Genomic DNA, 21,235 nt, shown 5'->3' with positions numbered 1-21,235 from the left:
GATGCAATCATGACGTTGGCGGCACTCGCCTATAACACGGCTATGCCACGTACCACCGTTACTTTCACCTTTTTTCCCCTCATCTATGGCCGCTCGTCAAGTTTGGTTCTTGATATATCGTTCATTTCGACTCTTGTACCCCCAGCAGTTCCTTTCTGGGAACAGTTTCTTTCTCACTCTCACCTCGCGGACTGCCGTCACCTCGCCCGCCTTAACACCGGTATGTCCCAGGACGCTGGCAAGTCTCGTTACGACTCGACTCACCATGCTGTGATTTTTTCTCCTGGCAAAGAAGTTCTTGTTTGGACACCTGTGCGCGTTCCTAGCTTGTGTAAAAAAATTCTCACGCGTTTCATTGAACCTTATAGGGTCATTGAGCAGACATCACATGTCAATTACCGCATTTCGCCCCTTAGAATGCCGCCCGGTCACCGTAGCCGTGGGACCGAGATAGCGCATGTCTCTCGCTTAAAACCATATACTCGACGCATTTCATAATACTTTCGCGCCACCAAGCAGCCGCTTCCACAACGAGAGGGAATTAGTGTGAGCACAACGCATGCCCGACTTTCAACTTCATCATCTCTACATATGATCATCCATTGGACATCTTGTTCATCTGTATATGTCATCACCAGCTGCACAGTTTGATCCCCGTGGTGGCAGCACGCACGAGCTCGCCTGGAATAAAGTGGTTCCTCACAATAAACCAGGCTCTTTCGGCTAATCAGTTGCTTAGTCTTATGTTAATTACGTCCCTTTATTAAAATATGCCTGAATTTATTATTGTTTACGAATTCTGTTAAATTACCTATTTCAATATAATTCTTGCACTGATGTTTCCATATCCCCTGGTGGTTGAAATCAATCTGGAGTCCCTCCCTACGGCTTAACTCATGATAAAATCGTAGTATTGGCACGTAAAAACCCAGAATTCAATAAAATTCAGATGTTTCAATTGCTCCCTTACATCTGGGATAGTCTGCTTAGCTGAACTCTGGGACATGTCTGATATGGTTGGCACGCGCACATTGTGGATGGTTGCAGCAGCGTAATGAATCGAAGGTTATAGAGAGGTCTAATGGAGAAGGAATCTTGAGTGTTCACGGAAAATGTGCCAGCACTACAAACAATATTGGAAGAATTACCTGCGCTCCTGTATATCTACCTCAATACAAAGCATTGCCTAATAGTGCACTGAGAAATTAGTTTAACCAAGGTGTGCTTGTTGTAGAAGCCGCTAGACAAGTGGCACAAGATTTGAACACCATTTCATAATATGGTGGCTGTTTTCACGTGCATGCATTGGAATGTGTATATATATATATATATATATATATATATATATATATAATCATCCCGTTCCAATTACATGAATTTATAACTTCTTTATTGGAATTAGTAAGCAGACGTAGTTTCCCCTATGTTGTCCTTTGTCTCTGTTTGTTTGCTTTATATATATATATATATATATATATATATATATATATATATATATATATATATATAGTTTCAACTGTTTGCCTAGAGACTAGAGAAGGGAATAGGTGACCTAAGAGGAGGTGGTAGGTCTAGCATTAAGCAGAATGGTTAGTAAGATTGCAGACTGGTCAGACTGCGATTCTGATTCTGATCATTGGTAAGGAAACTAAGTAAAATTTTATGCATTACAAGGAAGCATTGATGCACATGAAATTTTTATGCAATAGAATTTTACCATTAAAGAAAATCAGATTGCTGACTCTTCTCGCTAGACTGTAATGTCAGTGTCTTTTCCCTTTACTTGAAGAACAAAGTAGTACATAAAACAAAGTAGTACATAAAGCTCGCCAAAGCCCTTCACGAAGCTACCATATCCTGTTCCGGGGACGAGCTGGTTGCCAGGCTCATGGAGAAATACCTTCCCATAAAGCATGGAGACGAGGAAGACCGGTTTTCCGACTACCTCGGCCCAGCTCGTCCGGAATTGGACGAAGACTTCCCCGTGGGGGAAATTAGGCAAGCCATTTTCGCGCTCAAGGGGAAGTGTGCGCCAGGTGCCGACAGAATCACCAACAAGATGCTACAGAACCTTGACGACGGTTCGATCGCATACCTCACCGAGATCAACGAGACGTGCAAAAACGGCAGCGCCCCAAAGCAATGGAAGACCGCCAACGTCGTCCTGATCCCCGAACCCGGCAAGGCTCCGAACGTGGACAACCTCCGACCGATCTCTCTCACCTCCTGCGTTTGGAAAGTGGCGGAGCACGTCGTCCTCAACAGACTAAACAGATATCTCGAAGAGAACAACATCTATACTCACAACATGATTGGCTTTCGTGCCGGCCTCTCGTCGCAGGACGCCATGAAGATGATCAAATATCAAATCATCGATGGCAGTACCAGAGACACCAGAGCCCTGCTCGGACTCGACCTCGAGAAAGCGTTTGACAACGTTCTCCACGAATACATTCTGGCCTCCGTGGCAGGCCTCAGGCTCGGCCCCAGACTATATAACTACGTCCGTTCGTTCCTGACGGGCAGGAAAGCGAAGCTGCGGATCGGCGACTTTGTCTCCGACGAGGTGCTCCTGGGCCCACGGGGCACGCCGCAAGGCTCGGTCATTTCGCCTGCTCTCTTCAACATCTGCATAATCGGCCTCTCGAGGAATCTGGCCCAAGTTGAAGGAATCAAACACACCATCTACGCAGACGACATCACCATCTGGTGCACTGGCGGTAGCGAAGGGCAAGGGGAAAGCGCCATGCAAGAGGCAGTAGACGTCACGGAGCAGTACCTGCTACCCACCGGGCTCAGATGTTCCCCGACCAAATCTGAGCTTCTCCTTTATAGAAAAGAAAGAGGCCGCAGACCCAAGGGCTGGAAACCGGTCTCGGAAAGTGACATTCACCTGTTCACTCGGAGCGGTGACCCGATACCCAGGGTCGACACCATCAGAGTCCTGGGTATGTTCATAGAATCACGCCGCGGCAACGGCACTGCGTTACGCAAGATAATTGCGAAAACCGACAATGCTTTTCGCCTCGTCCGAAGGGTCACGAACAGACATCGTGGCCTCAAGGACAACCTGCTTCGGCTCATCAACGCCTTTGTGCTGTGTCACTTCACCTACACGGTGGCCATGCACAACTGGCTCAGAGCCGAGCGGGAAAAGCTTAATGCCCTCATTAGAAAATTCTTCAAGAGAGCCCTCGGGCTGCCCGTCAGAACGCATACAGTGGACCTCCTTCGGCTCGGCATACACAACATCATGGAGGAGATGGCCGAGGCTCATTAACGGGCCCAGCTAACTCGGCTGTCCACCACGCCGGCCGGCAGGCGTATCCTCGAGGAGATCGGACTCGCACCAACCAAGAACTTGGCTGAAGACATCCAAATCCCCAGAGAAATAGGGGAGAAGATCGTGGTCGCCCCTTTGCCCCACAACGTTCATACCGTTCACAACGCAGGTCGTCGCAAGGCAAGAGCATTTATTATACTAAAGCAAATAAACAAGGACAAAATCGCAGCAAGCTTCATGGACGCAGCTGCATACCGAGACGGCAAGGCTTTTGCGGTTTCCGTCGTTGACACGCTGGGCAAAGTCATCAACTGTGCTTCCGTCCGGACGACGAAGCCAGAGGTGGCCGAGCAAGTGGTCATTGCACTCGCCATGCAAGACGGTCGGAGAGACAGGGTGTAGCGATTCGAAAGCCGCCATCAGGGCACTCCAGAAAGGCCGGGTAGCCCGGCAGGTAGTTCAAATTCTGAAAGGCGCCAAACAGGGCAACACCTCCATGCACTCGATCCTTTGGTTCCCTGCACACGTCGGGGCGATTGAGGGGGTTCCTCTGAACCTCAACGAGTCTGCCCACGAAGCTGCGCGTGGCTTTACCGACCGCGCTGCCCTCGGATCGGGCGACTCTCTCCCCGGACACAGAGACGCTCCTCTCACACACAACGAAATCACGAAATTCTTTTACTTAGAGAGAAGGATTTTCCCCCCGCCTCACTCCAAGCTAAGCAGGCCGCAGGCGGTCACACTAAGACTTCTGCATACGAACTCGTACCCAAATCCGGCGTCCCTTAATAGCATATATCCCGAGATTTATCCGAATTGTTCTTGCATGGCTTGTGGTGAAGTAGCTACGTTGCCTCATATGCTCTGGGAATTCGCGTCGCTGGGCCCGAAGTTCACCAAGGAAGAGTGAGACGCGCTCCTGCGAAGTCCCGTATTTGAGGACCAAATCCTGGCCGTCCAGCGCGCCGCGATCGGGCCGGCAGACTAGATCTGTCAGTCCTGTCGTGGGATTAGCCGGGTGCGCGTTTTAACGCGCTTTGCTGGACCAAATAAATGTTTATTCACTCACTCACTCACATAAAACAAGATAGAGATACTCTGAAGGTTGAATTAGGTGCACAGCTTCTCAGAGTGCCTCGACGTTGATCATTATGGTATTGAGCTATAAGGTACGTGGCACATATTTTAGATGAGTTGGTCGATTTGACAACGTCCTCAACGAATACATTCTGGCCTCCGTGGCAGACCTCAAGCTGGGCCCCAGACTATATAACTACGTCCGTTCGTTCCTGACGGGGAGGAAAGCGAAGCTGCAGATCGGCGACTTTGTCTCCGACGAGGTGCTCCTGGGCCCACGGGGCACGCCGCAAGGTCAAAAAAAGCAAGCAAAATACCAATTAAGAAAAAAACGCGGCTAGTCATCGCTGTACCAGCACATTTAATTACTTTTTCTTTAATGGCAAAGCTTAACAGCTGAAAAATAAAACTCTTTGCAAAAAAAAAAAATGATCACTTCACTACCGAGGTCTTTGCATAGAGTAATGAGGGAGGTTAATGTAGGTTGCTGACGTGTTTCCTTGTGATGAAGTTGAATCAGAATGTTTTCGAGGCAGGAGTGTTCTTACAAATGTTTTCAAGGCAGTGTCTTGTGGAAAGATTATAGTGTGCCACCGGAATTTCTACTTCCATTTATGTATGAATGATGCTGAGGGTACGATAATGAAAGCGCGTGAGCAGGTCCAAGTATTTCTGTTGCACTTATTTTGCAGACAGCAGGTCACCACAAGCGCAATTTCTCATAATAACTTATATTGCAGACAGCGTGTCACCCCAAGCGCAATTTCTCATAAAAGCGATGTTCTAGTCCTTACAATGTGCCGAATTACTTATTCTCACCTATTTCCTTCTCTTTTAGAGAACTTAACACAGAAGCACACTGCTCCACATTGAATTCCAGTAATTACAATGCTGTATCTCATTATTTAGCTGAATCTGTGACAAGCAGCGTAACATATTCCAGAAAAGGATGCGATAGACCTACGTCCAGTGTAGCCCAGACGTATTATCAAAAAACCCTACATGCAGATGAGTGCAAATTTAGAAAGAAAGGAGAGACGCTCTTGCACATGAGGCACTTGAGGTGTATTTTCATATAGAAAGAAGCTTTAATAATCCTGGCAGAACAAACAAGAAAAAAAAGCAAGCAAAATACCAATAAGAAACAACGCGGCTAGTCATCGCTGTCTGCCGGTGTGGTTGTCCCTCTGAGCGGCCAGGTGTGCACGCTGGAAAACAAAAGGAATTACACCGTTGCATTTAGAAGCATTGATAGAACTTCTTAAATGTGTAAAAAATTTAGTAGCATATAATATCCTCTCGCCCCACTTTGACAGAGAAAGTTGAACAGATACCTTAAACGCCTGACGGGTTTTGGGATCAGGATACCCAAGACGTTCAGTAAAGAGGTGCTCAATTCTAGTGGGACATGCTTAGTTGCACATTGCACCCTGCAACTGCTTAGTGGCACAAAGACTGTGCTACCTGCCATTTCTAGGATCGGCAAAGAAAAACAGCCAGGTTAGTCTCCAGGTAGTTGTTTCTTAAAATTGCGTTGAACTGGCGAACGTTGCTATCATTAAAATTACGTGAGGCTTTGAATTGCGATTTTTGCAAGACGCCGTTATATTGTGACACACACTGCATCGCATTTTGCGCCCATGCTAGAGCAATGAATTTTTTTTGTTTATAATATGAACGTGTAGGAACAATGGGAACCAACGGCCCCGATTTTGCCTAAACCCAGCTACATCAAGCCAGCAGGTAATGAAGCCAAGGAAAACATAGGGGAAGTTTGCCTTTAGTTGAACTGCAGAAATGATAAATTAAAGACAAATGCAAATGCAGAAAAAAACATTTCGGTTTGGTATTCGCTGGTAGCAACCGATCACACATCCTTAGCTTTACTCATTTCTAATAATACAATCTGTGATGCACAAAATGATAAATGTGATTGCAATGTCAACATAAATGCTTATAGACATCGAAGGATGTAACTTATTTATGTGCATTGATAATACATTAGGGCTTATAGTGTATGTTAATGGTATATAGGCACTCCATCAGTCCCTGTTCCGTTAAGTGTGAGCTCGAACAATGGACAGGAGCAAAAAAAATAGGATCTATCAAGACAAATTCACAATCGGGGCAAACTTACCTGCCGCTTCTACGGCCTTTCTTTCTCTGGCGCGGCGGCTGGCTTGAACTCCTTCGGCGCTGCGATTCGAAAGTCAGACGCGTGATTTAGAATGCAACAACTCTACATCACACTGTACAGATGCTTGACTGTCGCGCCCCTTTATTTGCCTTTCATCACATGCCATTCCCGGCTCCTGATGGTCACCATGGCAATCGCTATAAACCTCTCTGATCCAGACTGCCAATGTGTTAACAGTACCATCAAGCTTTTAGTCCCATCGCTTCTGGAAGGTGGGCCTTCCATAGAAACATGACTCTGAATATCTTGGCTAATAACTTGTGCGCAGTTTTCTCCATACATTTAGAACAGCCAATGCGTCCATCATCTGGTTGTTTATGCTGTCCTTTGTGTTATGGAATTGATATCTTTCTTTTCATAACAGTAAACTCCGGGAACATTTGCAGAGAAATGAGAAATAAACCAGAAAAAGTTTACCAGTGCTCAACTAATTGCCTTTATTGATACATAATTCCCCGTTCAAAGTTATACGCGACAACAATACTCAACGAATAAGAATAAAGCTTACATTTTTAAAAAAATACTTTGCTTATCATTAAATGTTAATTTCACAGTTTTTACTCTGCATGATACATGTATTTTAGACGTCCTGTTGCTTTTCACAGTACCTCTATGGCTGGCATCGTTCTGTCGACACCAGCGTTTTGATGACCGGACTGACAAGTTTGTATGAAGTTCTGCATGACGATGTGCTCGGTCTGGGGCGGGGGCGAGTTCAGTGGAGTCTGGTTGCCTCTGAGAAACCAGCCTATTCCTATTCCCACCATCACTCCAGAAGTCGTTAGAATGATGGCTTCATTCCACGTAGGTGCTGAAAAGTAGAAGAATAAGTTATGGAAGAGGAGTGGGAGGAGGCGCTCTAGAGCTCTAACCTCGCCTCTCGGCTACGGGCCGTCCAGAGGGCCTGGGCCGCGGCGGTCAGGCACGGCCTACCCGTCTCGACGTGCAAACGGCCCGCAGCGGATTTTACACATTGCATCTTGAATTACATTTACACGTTGAATTGCATCTTTTACACATACGCCTAGCACATCGCATACCGTGTTTTACTGATTATACCCCGCCCTCGACTGCGAGCACACCAGATCGTCACGGCCTGAGAACACAGTGACATCGATTGTTCTTTTGCCAGCCTTTGACGATGAGGGAGAGAAAGTAATATTGGCGGCGAGGAGTTACGGAGTCGCCATCTATCGGAAGCACCTCGTTGGCGTAGTATGAAGGATCACGCGGCGCGTTCCTCATAAGTTTTGCTGTCAGGGCTCACTGAAAACACCACGCAGGTGCTCTTCCGGATATTTCTGTAAGTACTTTCGAAACGAGAGAAGTTTTTTACTCTCTAAATAATAATTTTGGGCAAACTGAAAGCATGGAATCGTTCACAGGCGCTATCTCTTTACCGAATACGTACAGTGAACGCCACTGCGCGCGGTCGCCGTGATAGTGTTTGTATAACTTAATGGAGCGTAATAGAATGAAGCCTCAATGCAGCGATCCCACAAGTTGGCAGCGACTGTATCGCTTTCGCCGTGTGCGCGTTTTCGAACCGTGCCATGAGCTTTAGGCCGCAGAATATGAGCATTTGACAGTATACAAGCAACCATTGTTGCGTGGGCGCTATCAGACCTGCTGAAAAATAATTTCATTGTAGAGACTTCGACGCCTACGGGGATGTGCCGTCGCGACGATTCAATCTTTTGTCTTCTTCTAAATTCTTGGACATTTCAATATTATTTCTCGAGTTGCGTCGCACTGTATGCTTATCGGTGTTCTCAGCGTGTGATTTCCCGCTGCTTCTTTTTTGTAATCCAGTGCATTACTTCATAACACAAACATGACCTTGTCATACTTTTTTATAAAAAATGTGCTTCTTACGCTCGCTTTCCACTCCAGTGAACTTGCCAGTATCTATAGCATCGACAAGTTCATCGACCAAACCGCCATGACATTAGTCGCGCAGCGGACTCGGGCGAGCGTCTTAGTGCGCGTTTTCCGAAGATCGCAGACCCGGCGCCGTAGTAGAAATCTTCCTCGCGTCTGTGCTTGCTGCATACCCGAGTTGTAGCCGATGACCGTTTGCTGGTTTTATGTTTCGCGAGCCAAGCTTCACGCAGCTTGTCCTGCGGCTACGTGTGAATAAGGCTCACACCGGGCTCCGTTGCGTACATCCGGCATTGCGCCACCGAGCAGTAGCCTAACATGTTGCGCGCCTTCAAAGGCAGCCACTACCTATTGTAGTGCTTTCAATCGTTGTAAAGGAGACACTCAAAGCGGGAGATCTGGCCACTAAATGAGGACCGCAGTGTACGAGGGAATTTAAAATCCGTTTTTCAGCTCGCTTCGGCGCTCCCGAAGCAGCCCGACGCGGCCGCTATGTCTACGTGATCCCTCATAGCACATCACGCCAACGGTGGCGCCAGCTTTTCCATTGGTGGAGCTCGAGGCCAATAGCAATTTGCTCTTGCCTAAAGAAATTGTTGCATGCAAGTTAAACCAGACTCGGCATTCATTCGCCGTCACTGACAAAGACATTTTCATCATTGTGAGGCGTCTTTATTATTTAACTTTCATTGCTCCCTGTGACATATCAGGTACTGCATTTCTTGAACATTTAGGGCACCACGTTATGCCAAGCAAAATGGCCTGATACGTACAACAATCCTTAATTTGATGTGCTGTCTGGCCCTTTCTTAGGAGCAGGCTCACAGTCTCCGTCGCCCAGGATCCGAAGTAGAACTGGACAGTTGGGTTATTAACCTGCATGAAAGATTAGCAAGAGTACATATTCTATACAGTTATACAAAGCCCTGTAACAACAGTACATTTGGAGGGCTCGAAATCTTAAGCAGTACTTTGATATCAACCACGTAAAACCCCAAGCGAAACATTTCAATAGAGGATAGACTACCTAATTATTAACACCAATAAATTATTGGTTCTGGAGGCATAACTCCTTCAGTCATTGCGTACGCGTTTGTAGTCGCGACTTATTTTTGCCATTACTGTGCAGTGGTTGCAAGGAATGGACAAGGAACATTAAACTTTCGGTAAATTGAACGTCCTGCTTTCCTGAGTGCACCCGCTTCACTCCTGAGTGAAATGTATCGCGTCAGACGACCGCTTTGGTGAAGGCACAACCGCATTTAGCTAGATGTTTGGAGTGGGACGTTTCGATATTTATTTATTTATTTATTTACAATACCTCTAAAGGCCCTTGAAGGAGGGTATTACAAAGGGGGGGGGGGGGGGGGCTACAAAAGAAAAGAAGTGTACATTCAGGTACAGCATACACGGAAAGAAAAAAAATTACAAGAGATTTTTTTCCGTTCAACTAGGTAGTGTAGTCATCATAATGAACCAAGAAACCAAAAAAGAAGAAGCAACGTACATAAAAACATCAGGAGCAAGCAACAACTCACAAAGCATAAAGAATATCAGGGAAACACACCTAATAAGAAAACATTTTTAACAGCTGAACAACCAAACGCACACACCACACAGGTTAGCGCGTTAGTAACAGTTACACCATGAAAAATACGGCTAAAATAATTTTTTTTTTCGCAATTCGCAGAACCCGTTTAGTTTTGTGAAATGTTCGGTAGAATATAGCTACTCGAGAAATTACTTATGTAGGACAAAAAAAATTACGCTATCTTCAGAATTTATCCGGGGAGGAGGGGAGGGGGAGCGCTTCCTTAGCGTTTCGTCGTCGCCTGTCGTCTTCACCGTGTGTTCGACCTTTTTAGCGCTAGCATCAGTTTTAAAGAGGGGAGGGGGGTGAAGTATTCCATTTGAGTCCACCTAGTGGACTGTCCGTTTCAACCGCCACTGATTGGCCGCGGCCGCTGGTCTCCTCCTGGCTCGCACAACTCCATCCAATTGGCAGCGGCCGAAATGGACAGTCCACTAGATGGACTCTTACGGAATACCTGTCCAGGATTGTGAAAAAGAGTAGACTAAAAAAACTGTACTCGCACGCTTGAAACAGCTTCAAATATGTGCACAGGGATAGTCAGAAAAAAGCGCACAGCTGCACTGCGTCCATTAACAACCGTGTAGCGATTGACGCCTTACGAGTTGATGGTTCGGATAGTTGGATTTCCATAACTGAACAGGTAACTTAGCGTACTAAAAACGTTAGGCACAAGAAAGGAGGCCAAAGGCAAGCCTATTTCCTGCTCTCTTGTGCCTGGATTTTATTGCGCTGTTACTTGTTCAGCTACGACGCCGTGCGAACGGAGAAAACAGCAACGATGCGATACCATGTTTGCTCTTCGACCACATCGCGAGGGCGATAATGTGCTTTCTGTCTAACAAGAACACCCCACCAGTTCTGTCTTGCAACGGTGTCAAACATTTTTAGCATACAGAGTTTCATGCATGTCAAGAACATACATCGAAAATACTTCACCAAAGGTACTATAATGGCTTCACATTGGATTTCCACACGTAAACAGTTTCGTCTGTCGAACTTTTTTTTTCTCAAACACAAGATCCACTGACACCGTCAGTGAAAATGAGCGTTAGAAGCGTGGCAGCAGGATGGTTCAATACTAGACAGTTTTAGTTACACGTACATAGAGGCTTCACGTACGCAAACGTGAAAAGCCTACGTACTTCACGTGCACGCTCTCTGAAACGCTTTTAGCTACACGTACGTGACGCGCGACAAGAGGGACCACGTAGCTCCATCTATCGGGGAGTATGAACACTGCGGCAGCCAATTCAATCCAAGATGAGTATTTCAGCCAAGCCAGTGTTGTCATGGTGTTGTGCATTGAAGCGTGCCGATCATTGTTTCAGCAATGTCTGGAAGTGTGTTGTGCAAGCGTTACCTGCTGTCAACGTTGTCCTGGAATGAAATAGATGACCTGTTGATGACAAAAACGCAGCGAGAGCTTCTGAAAGGTTCGTTGGACGACTTGGAGTACCACTTCAGGCACGAGAGGACGTCGGAGTTGCTTTGCTATCGGTCGCGGCGCGGGCTGCTCGACACTGACAACATAGAGCCCTCACTGTTCAGGCAGCAATTTAGATTTGAGAAAGAGGATTTCGATAACTTGTTTCGTGCTCTTAAACTGCCGGAGACCGTGAAGAGTGCTCAAAATGTGTCTGTGCCCGGTCGGGAGGCGTTGTGTATTACGCTTCGACGCCTTGCCTACCCAAACAGGTGGTGTGATCTCGAAACTATATTCGGCAGGCATTCATCTGTGATGTCAAGTGTGGCGTCAGAAGTTATTTTGTACATCGTAAGCGAGTTTCATCATCTGCTTGAAGACTGCAACAACCATGACTGGCTGTGTCCTGCCACCCTTGGAGAGTTTGCAAATGTAAGTTGACTGTTTATTTTTTTTTCCAGCCTCGTGCTGGTACTGAACAGAAACAAGAACAGATGTTTTTGCTGTCTGTTTACACAACGTCATTTTTTTTTGTCCCTGTATGGTACTGTGCCTTGTTTTCACTGTTATTTCAGCTTTTCTGTTTTGTTGAGGACTAAAGTTGCAGCGGTAGATGGGAATAAGAAAGTTACAAATTCACAAGCCGTCGACATGTGCCGGTATAAAATAGAGAAGACAATAGCCATAACAAGCGGGAGCATTGCGATTACTGGAACTACTCATATTCGCACATAAGACATCTATAAAGCAGTTATATCTGTCACACGTAATCGACATATTGTTCGAAAAATTATTTTGACACAGAAATCTCAGTCTCTTCAGTTTAGGTCGAACGGCACATCACCTCAACAAGGTTCGCATAAGATAGCCATGTAGACTACGTTACACGTGATCAGTGCAGGTTGTGTATTTCAAGCTACAATATTTCACTTAAGTACGTATACATTATGGGCGATATAATCTACGACAGAGGGTTCTATGTAAGAAAGGTTATTAAAAGAACAGATACCATTTTACGCTTAACTACAGCCTGAGCTTTGATCACATTTAATTTTGTCTTGCAGGCCATCCGGAACCGTGGTGCAGCGCTGACAAACTGTTGGGCATTTATCGACGGCACGGCACGCCCCATATGCCGACCCAAAAGGAACCAACGCGATTATTTTTCTGGCCATAAGCGGATGCACATGCTCAAGTACCAGTCGGTGATGTGTCCCAATGGCATTGTGTGCCAACTTGACAGGCCTTATCCTGGAAGGCGGCATGATGCAGGTAGGTTGCCCTGTGTCTTGTGTGAAAGAACTTTGCATTGATATTTTTAAGACACAGTCAGGTACCTGAAATGGCTTGTCTCTTTCATAAATATATGTTCAGGAAGGTAAGTACGGGCAAAAATTGCTTTGGTGCCAACCTGAGCCTTGTTCTCCTCCCTTTTCACTTTGATATGTTTGAAATAGTTTTCCGCATATGTTCACACTTGCTATTACATAGCTTTCTTGACCCCTTGAGGAATAGTTGGTGAGGCAAATGTTTACTTAAAGTACTAATTTTAATATGACAGATGTTGTCTCATTTTGTTAGTCAATTGAATTGGTTTTCTGTTGTTGTTGTTGTTGCAGGGATACTCCAGAGCAGTGGCCTCTATGCGAAACTGAAAAAGTTGGTGGGGCCCCACCAGTTCGTCATATACGGCGATCCTGCGTACCCACTGAAGCCACTCTTGATGAAACCCTATGGCGGCTCTTCGCTGGCAACAACGCAGTTGGCATTCAACACTAGCATGAGTAGTGTTGGCCAGGCTGTTGAATGGGGATTTGGGAAGGTGATCAGTGAATTTGCGTTTCTGGATTTTGAAAAAAATCGGAAATTGCTGCGACAAGAAGTCGCTCACGTGTACAAAGCAGCCACTATTCTGACTAACTGTCACGCGTGTTTGTACGGCAGCCAGGTGTCTCAGTACTTTGAACTACACCCACCTAGTCTAAATGAGTACCTGAGGCCACATCACTGAAGTGCTGACTGTCTCAAACATAAGGCATTATGCTTTCCAGATTGCCTTTACCCTTGTAGAAGTGATTGTTCGTAGTAGCTGTCATGTTTTTATATGTTTAGTGCCTAACTGCACACATGTCTGAAGCACAATGCTTTCAACGTTGCTTTGGTGCCAGCTTTCTTTTTCTGTTCTGTGGAGTCTCACTGTCAACGACACTATTTTGTGTGGCTGCTGTAATAAAGTTGAGTTACAACATGTGTGCAATTTTGAGATGAGTTTGTCACTCTTATTGCAATTGCAATGCCAAAATCTACAGTGTTTTATTTGTTGTTTCTTACAACATCTTCCAGTGAGCTAATTTTGTTCAAAATGCTTTCCATGATGCTCGTAAAGATTTGCTGCTGAGCTGTAAACATGCGGCGCTCTTCAGCCCTTTCGCGCCTTTCCTCAGCACGTTCTTCTGCCCTCTGACGCCTTTCCTCAGCACGCTCTTCTGATCGTATGCGTCTTTCCTCTGCCTTGTCAAAGGCGTTTTGATTAATTTCTTGCTCTTTCAATTCCATTTCCCTAAGAGATTTCTCCTTTTCCCAGGCATGGCCCTGTTCCTCCAGTGCGATGCGCCTCGATTCAAAGACATAGTCTTTCTGCTTCATAAAGTGATCATGCTTCATCCTTTTTTCCATGAAGTCGTAGTCAGCTTGGTCAAGCCCTCCAGCCTGATTTCTTTTTCCTGTAAGATACGGCAGTGTAGGAAAATGCACCGTTAGTAAAAATACACCAGTGTGACGACACATCTTTAAGAGTGATTTTGTGCAAACAATTTTTTTGAGGTAACTCATACACACACAAGATACCATTTTTTTTCTGTACCTTTTCCGTACCTACTGGCATGGCACCACAGATGAGAGCACTGCATTAATTTGGGACACATTTATTCATACAGACTAACGTTCCCACACAAACATCACAAGCTGCTTTGTACGTCCTCGAATATGATAAGGAACAAATAACGGGTGGTCTTGAGTGCAGAATCGAATTGGCATACTATAATAGGCATCAACGTAATAATTTATTCAGGAGCATGAGGGTTTTTTGCAGAAACGTATAAGAGATGCTCCTATATGTGCCAAAGGTATAATTATTGAGGTTGAGACCAAAACACTTTAACGTGCCTGCTTGGATTACGAATTCAAAATATATTTGATAGCAGTTCTCTTGTCAACGGCACATTGTGTCAGTTCGTGTCATTACTAGCATTCGCTGTTGTCAAAATGCACGCAGGTGGAAATGAAAAGCCAAAAATTTTCAGCGGCTGATGAATGCAACTAAATTGAGACAGTATTGTTACCGCGGCCACGCGTGGACTCACTCCTAGGAGGCTGTGGCTGATCCACGTTTCCTTCGGCACCCTGATGTGCATTCGTTGGTGGGCTGCTGATGCTTGCCGGTGAAGGCACTTGACTGCACTCTGTGCTACAACTGGGGCTGAACACAGTCGGTGCATCGTCCATGTCGAGTTCAGGTGGAGGGTACGATTCCTCGATGCCTTCATTGTCATTGCATCCGCTCACAATCTGTGAGAAGAGCTGCGTCGCTGTATTTCCGCCAGCGCCTGAAATTGTACCAAAAGAGATCATAAAACTAGACCCAGCTGTATCGGCTGCACAGAGGACTAGAGGAAGAAATTGAGAACCTCCACAGGTGTTGTCCGACAATGCGTAGGCATTCATGTGAAGTTCAAGGACCAACCCGCCAATTTTTGGAACGTGCACCTTTCAAACTTCTTGGTTGTTTTCCCACGTCAAGGGACACTCCCAGACTTTCCAGTTGGCCCCGCTGAAATATTTTAAGTGACCCACACTTTTGAAATCTAAGCCCCATCTGTCAAATTGCCCCCAATTTATCAAATTGCCTACCACTTCAAGGCGCTGAAAGCTGGGAGTTTTGAGTCCCGGCACATTATGTGGTGGGCGCTGGAATTGTTATTCACGATATACAGCTTTTGGTTTCCCATACCTATTTATGGAGACCTACGCATTCACGTGAGTAACGCGTTATGTGAAGAGCAGGATTTGACTAATTTTTGTTTTCCGAGTACTCGCTAAATAACTCTTCCCCATTTAAAATGGAAGACGAGATCCGAGATGCTTACATTCTGCTGTGTCGTCGAGGCCCGCTGCGTGTGCCTCCGCTGCGGCGTCTCTCGCATGGGCCGCTGAACTTCTACCGACGGTTGATGTGTTTCGGCTGCCAGAGCCCAGCGGTGCCTTCTTAAAGATTCTTATTTTATAGCCGTTCTCTTTCGCGATTGTCAAAATTTCTTCGAGTAACTGGTCTTGTTCGGAGTACTCCTCCTCGGTTCCGGACCTAGGAGGTGGCACCAAAGAAATGTTTGTACTGACCACTCTATCTTGCGCTATGTGTTGTGCGCTCAATGGAAACCACGAAACCACTCAGGTTTCTCCGGTCTCGGTCAGCATGTTGCGCGAGCAGCAGGTCCGTCCGGTCGCGAACAGTGCGGGCGCTGAACACTTTTTGATTAGACTCTGTCAAGCGGACAGCGATCTCTGCCCACCGCACTGTGTGCCTCATGTTCTCCTCGAAAGGGTTACAGTCCCTCACGTCGCGTAGCAGGTCTAAATCATCGCTTTTCGGAAAGAGAAGGCGCGGAGCTGCTCCAGCCATCCTGTCGCCGTGTTCCGATGCAAGCCGTCCGCGCGCGCGGCCCGCTATCGCTTGTTTGCGATCTGGCGAAACTCCCGCGTGAAGCTGTCTACGTGCGCAAGAAACGCACGCAAAGAATTGAATCTCACGTACGTCCGTGAGACGCGCGCGCGCCCGCTACGTTGTGCGCATGCGCACTGCTGACACGTAGAAGCTCTACGTACGCAAAGCCTCTACGTACGTGTAACTAAAACTGTCTACTATTTGTAGTAGACAGTTTTACTGGCGTCCTAGGCATTCACCCACTTTCGCGCAATGGTCAACTGCTACTAACGACGTCTTGTCGACACAACATGCAAATCGACGCCCTGTTCGACAATTTTAATGCGAACAATTTCGAAACTACAACGCCGTGTTTCATTTCCAGGTTCTTCATTTGCAACAGCGGCCAAATTCACATTTCAAAAGGTACACATGGGTCAACTCTGTGATAAACCGGCTACAGAGCAATTTAACCTCGAAATTTTATCTACTTGCACCTAAAAGTCGTGCCTGCGTGTAGTGGCAGCATGATTCATGGTAGTGAGAATTCCTAATATTTGATGTGTGGCTGGCTGTCGGCGAAGTTACAACACTACCTAACTTACCTAAGTGTACTAATTGAAAGCCTCAAAAATTGGTTGAATTGAACAATTTCTATAAGTAATAAAGAAATAAGCTAAGAAACTAATTAGTTAAACTCACCAATGCCGATCTAAATAACAACCAAGCTACAGATCTAACTTGCCTAATTAATTATGTAGACTAACGAAGCACTGAACAGTAACGTACCTATACATAAATATTTGAATAAAAATTATAATTACAAAAGAAGTAATCACTATAAGCTTACATGAAAGTTTCGCGGCGAGAAGGAAAAACTATGAGAACCCTTGTGAGGCCTTGAACACTATGAGAAGGCTTGAAAACTGCGATACGTTGAGTAAAGCTGGCACCAGACACGCCTTGTCGGGGTGCTTGCGACCGAAGTGTGATTGTCGGTCACATTCACTGTAAAGACTCTCTGAGGTCATGGAAGCCCAACGTGTTGCGGACTAACTGAAATGTGTACATCAGCGCATAGATGGTCATAGGGTAACGTACCCACGAGAACAGTGCATTCTCGATGGCCCTTCTGTTATAAAACGTCGTTATGGCGCTGAACAGGCTTGACGCTAGCACCACAGCAGCCATGTCGGCGGAGTCATTGCGTAAGGGGTAGAAAGATACAATTACAACTCAAATCAGTACCAAGGAGTTCTGGCATAACGCGAGTGCAATCATGCGGTAGATTACCGTACGCACAGACTGGGACTGGGAGACAGACTACATACGTACAGAGTGGGAGGAAGACAGCTCGGTTGACCCTCTGCTAGTCGGCGATCTGATGCTGCTAACGACGCGCTTCGGCTTTGTTCTCTCTTCTGGTCCACGGTGTGTCGTTCCAGGATTGGTGATCTTCGGAGCTCCGTGTTTTGATCGGTTCTTTGGAGCTGCGTGGGATTTCCAGATTGGTTAATTTTTGCTTTGTTTTGTTTGTTTGCGCCACGAGTCCTCGTGCTTGCCGCTCTTCGACGTCGTCGTCGTTTGTAATAAAAATCGCGGTTTCGCTCGATAGGCGAAGCACTGATCGCCATAGAAAATTATTGTACAGCTGTACGAAGTAAGGACAGTAGTTTTTGTGGCTTTATACCCTTTTAAACATGTTTAAATGTGACTAAATGAGGACGTAGGTAGAAACAGACTCACACAGACAGGCTGTCTTTCTGTGTCTGTTTCTTTCTACGTTCTTGTTCAGTCGCGCTTACGCCATCGGTGCTGACACATTCTACCATTCAGTCAAACCAACTAGCACCCCAACGTATTTTAACCAAATAAACCAGCACAGTGTCACTCGCGCACTGGTAGACATGAACACATCTCGCTCGATGAGCGCGGAACCCGCTGTCGAAATTCCGGAGTGAGCAATCGCGGCAGCAGCGAGCGAATTGACCTTCATGCATCTTTCGCTTCAGCGTGAAGAAAACGTCGAACGCAAAGCGCATGCGGTGCTACCGGCACTACGTGCACTCTACAGATATCGCAGATCGCTTTGAAGACGAGGTCCGGGATGTGGCGCACTTTTCCGCGTTGCAGATCGCTTTCGTAGACATGAGCGCCAGAAACATTGTTACGGTGTCCGCCCAAGGCATCTACCATACTGCGTTTCATACATCAGGTGCAACGCTGTGGATGCTACAGACACTTTTTGCAGTGGCTGCGTTCGCACTGAGAAAGAGTTCGGTGTGTTTGGCGGATCTTCGTGAAAATGTTCTTTATGTAAGGTGAGTTCTGAATGAAAACAAGAACTAACCCTAAGAAGCCATCAAGCCATGCGTTCATTCGGCTGCTAACACGTTGTTTTATAAAATTTTCTTTTCGTTATTGTTATTTCCCTCCCGCCGCGGCAGCCCCACATGCATGCTCTCACGGCAGCCTCACGTGCAACGCCGCCAGTAAACGCCCAGCAATCCATGCACGGAACGCGCGGAGCGATATTATTTGGAGACTGCACTACTAGCGTAGCTTTCACAGCATTGTACCTGATGCATGAAACGGAGTTTATTTTTGTACAGCGTCCGCGATTCGTGTGGCCAACGCCGTGGTTGTTTCTACTGTACGGAGCGGCGGGCGAGGAGGCTATCGGGGCGCTCCATAGAGTTTCTAAATCAATACCCTAGAGGGAAATGTGGCGCTAGTGTGTACGGTGGCTGTCATGAGCGTTGCCTCAACCTTCATGGGAATGATGGGAAGTACAGGCTTCGGATTGACTTCGATCTTTAGACTATCGGCGTTTGCTTGCGGCGCAGTAAACAAAGCTGTACTCATATATTATCGCAGAAAATCTAATTTTATTTCTGCAACGTCATATATAATGTACAACACGTTATATCAAAATTGTGTGACTTTGAGACTGAAGCACGGCTTACTATGGTTTATCAGCAGGGCACCCCAGGTTATGCATTCTTGTTAGATTGTGTAGCCAATTTAACGCCAGAGAATAAATATACATTTTAAATTTTCTTCAAATTTTTCAATTTTCAAATTATTCATTCATTCAATTTTAACAACAGCAATAACAACCGTGCATGTAGTTAGATAAAAATACTCATCAAGTGTTTATGGAAATAAAAATGTTACGTTGTGAGAAAGTGTTGCCCGCTTGAGAGGAATGCTACAAGTGTCGTCCGCTACGACGCCTGCTCGCTGCAAACGCGACACTTTTCTCGCAGACGACAGGAACTTGCGAACTCTCTCGCTCTTTCGAAAGGCTGCGTCGGCTGTCACGATTGCTGAACGTCTTCAAGTAATTTTAAGAGGATGCTTTACCTCGGGCCCAACTCCAACGCGGCCTATTCCAATACATGTAAAAACGCAAAAACGTTTTTCTGAGATGTACTATTAGATACTATTACTACTACTATTAGGTACTATACCACTGTTATGTACTATTAGGTACCATTCACGGAATTGTATTATCAATTTTCGTTGCTGCGTTACGGAGTTGTAAACTTCATACTTCCGTTTTTTGAAAATGTTCGATTTTGCCAATTTTCAATAAAAAATTGACGGCCTAAAACAAAAATCAGAAACCAACAGACACTTGCTTTTAAGTTTTCCTTTTAAATGCAACAAACCTTGTCCAATTTGGTGCAGTGGTTGCCGAGAAAAACGAGCTCTCCTTTTACATGTCTAGATAGGAGCACCCGAGCTAATACTCCCTGTTAAGCACATGTGCTTCAGTGCTAGCTAAGACTCTTGTGGCCTCCTACGAGTATGCTTCATTATATTTTATATTGACCTGCCCCTTCCGAAGCGTTATGGCGTAGCTTTGCATTTACCCATTTTGTGACTCTAGACTACAGCCAGGTAGCAGCAACCTGTCCTGCCACAAGTAAGTTCATGTTCTCAAAGTCCTAAAACACTCATTTCAATGAGCACATAAACGAGCAATGCGTAATGAAGCCCTCAACAAAATGTGATTTTCAAGCCACTAGAAGTACAACTGTCTATATCTTGTATCAATAGTACCTTGTTTTTCGTATTCTGAAGTTCCATAAAGCACGTAACCCTACAGCGCCAACCTGTACACACTTAAAAAACCAAGGTCAAAACGATCAAAACATGTTCTATCAACGTTTACGATATCGTCGCTTTCTCGTCAGAGCTTCGACACCACATTGCAACACAAAGATCGTCCCAGCCGCTGGCCCAGCGCGTTATCGTCACTTCGAGCAACAGAAAAAGGACGGATGGCGTTGCGTCGCACTGCAGATTATAGCAAGTGCGCTTGAAGCGAAACCAAAACTGCTAAAGAATACTTGTAGGCTAGTTCGCCAGTCAACAGAGTGCTACTCCGTAGCCTGTACAGTCGCGACCAAGGTGAAGGTGATCGCGCGAGCATCGACCGGCGGGCCTTTCCAGCTGCATAGCGGCCGATATCGGAACTGCGACGACAAAGATTGCGTTGCCTTCTTTCCCTCGTAGGCTCTTCCGGGCTACAACCGTCACCCCTAACACTACTTCGCCACCTTTTTCCTGTGTTTGTTCTCTGGGCTTCGGTTTATCTGCATTGTATATTTCTTTTTAATTTTTGCCGATATAGCAGGCGCGGGTCTTTCTGCCGTCACAGGTTTTGATAACACTGTCACTGTTTCTACGGCCCACATGCGCCAGACTGGTAATGCATAGAAAAAAAAAGTCACCGGGCGTCCTCAGTGCGCAGCTTCCGGCGAGCATTTCAGACTTATCAGAGCCTCTTCGTGACACAGAAATGCCGTTTCTTTTGTTACCGCCTTCAGTCGCCCCCAATATACCACGGCGGTTAACTGCGGAGGAAAGGAGCGAAATAATCGGTCTAGGAAAGTCAGGCTTCTCTCAGAGAAAAAATGCTGCCATAGTAGGCCGTCCACAGAAAACTGTAAACCATAGCCTCAATGCCGATTTCAGAGAACCGTGTAGCGGATGCCGCTCATCGCCGGAGGCCCAGGAACACGGATGAAGATGAAGACCACCTCATCGTAGCTGCAGCCGTCCAAGACCCC

At 46.1% G+C, this 21,235-nt stretch overlaps 1 long non-coding RNA gene across 1 annotated transcript; it reads right to left on the bottom strand.

Moving 5' to 3' along the window:
- Positions 1-5,418: 5,418 nt before the first annotated feature.
- Positions 5,419-6,584, bottom strand: LOC129384426 (uncharacterized). The gene is made up of 2 exons (XR_008612147.2): positions 6,498-6,584; positions 5,419-5,568 (listed from the first exon to the last, which is right to left on the bottom strand). It is a non-coding gene; the product is annotated as an uncharacterized lncRNA (long non-coding RNA).
- Between the last annotated feature and the right edge of the window lie 14,651 nt (positions 6,585-21,235).

Source organism: Dermacentor andersoni, chromosome 9 (assembly GCF_023375885.2).
Source record: "Dermacentor andersoni chromosome 9, qqDerAnde1_hic_scaffold, whole genome shotgun sequence".
NCBI classification, from domain to species: Eukaryota; Metazoa; Arthropoda; class Arachnida; order Ixodida; family Ixodidae; genus Dermacentor; species Dermacentor andersoni.
The sequence above is the reverse complement of the archived record's forward strand: the minus strand, read 5'-3'. Positions and strand labels throughout refer to the sequence as shown.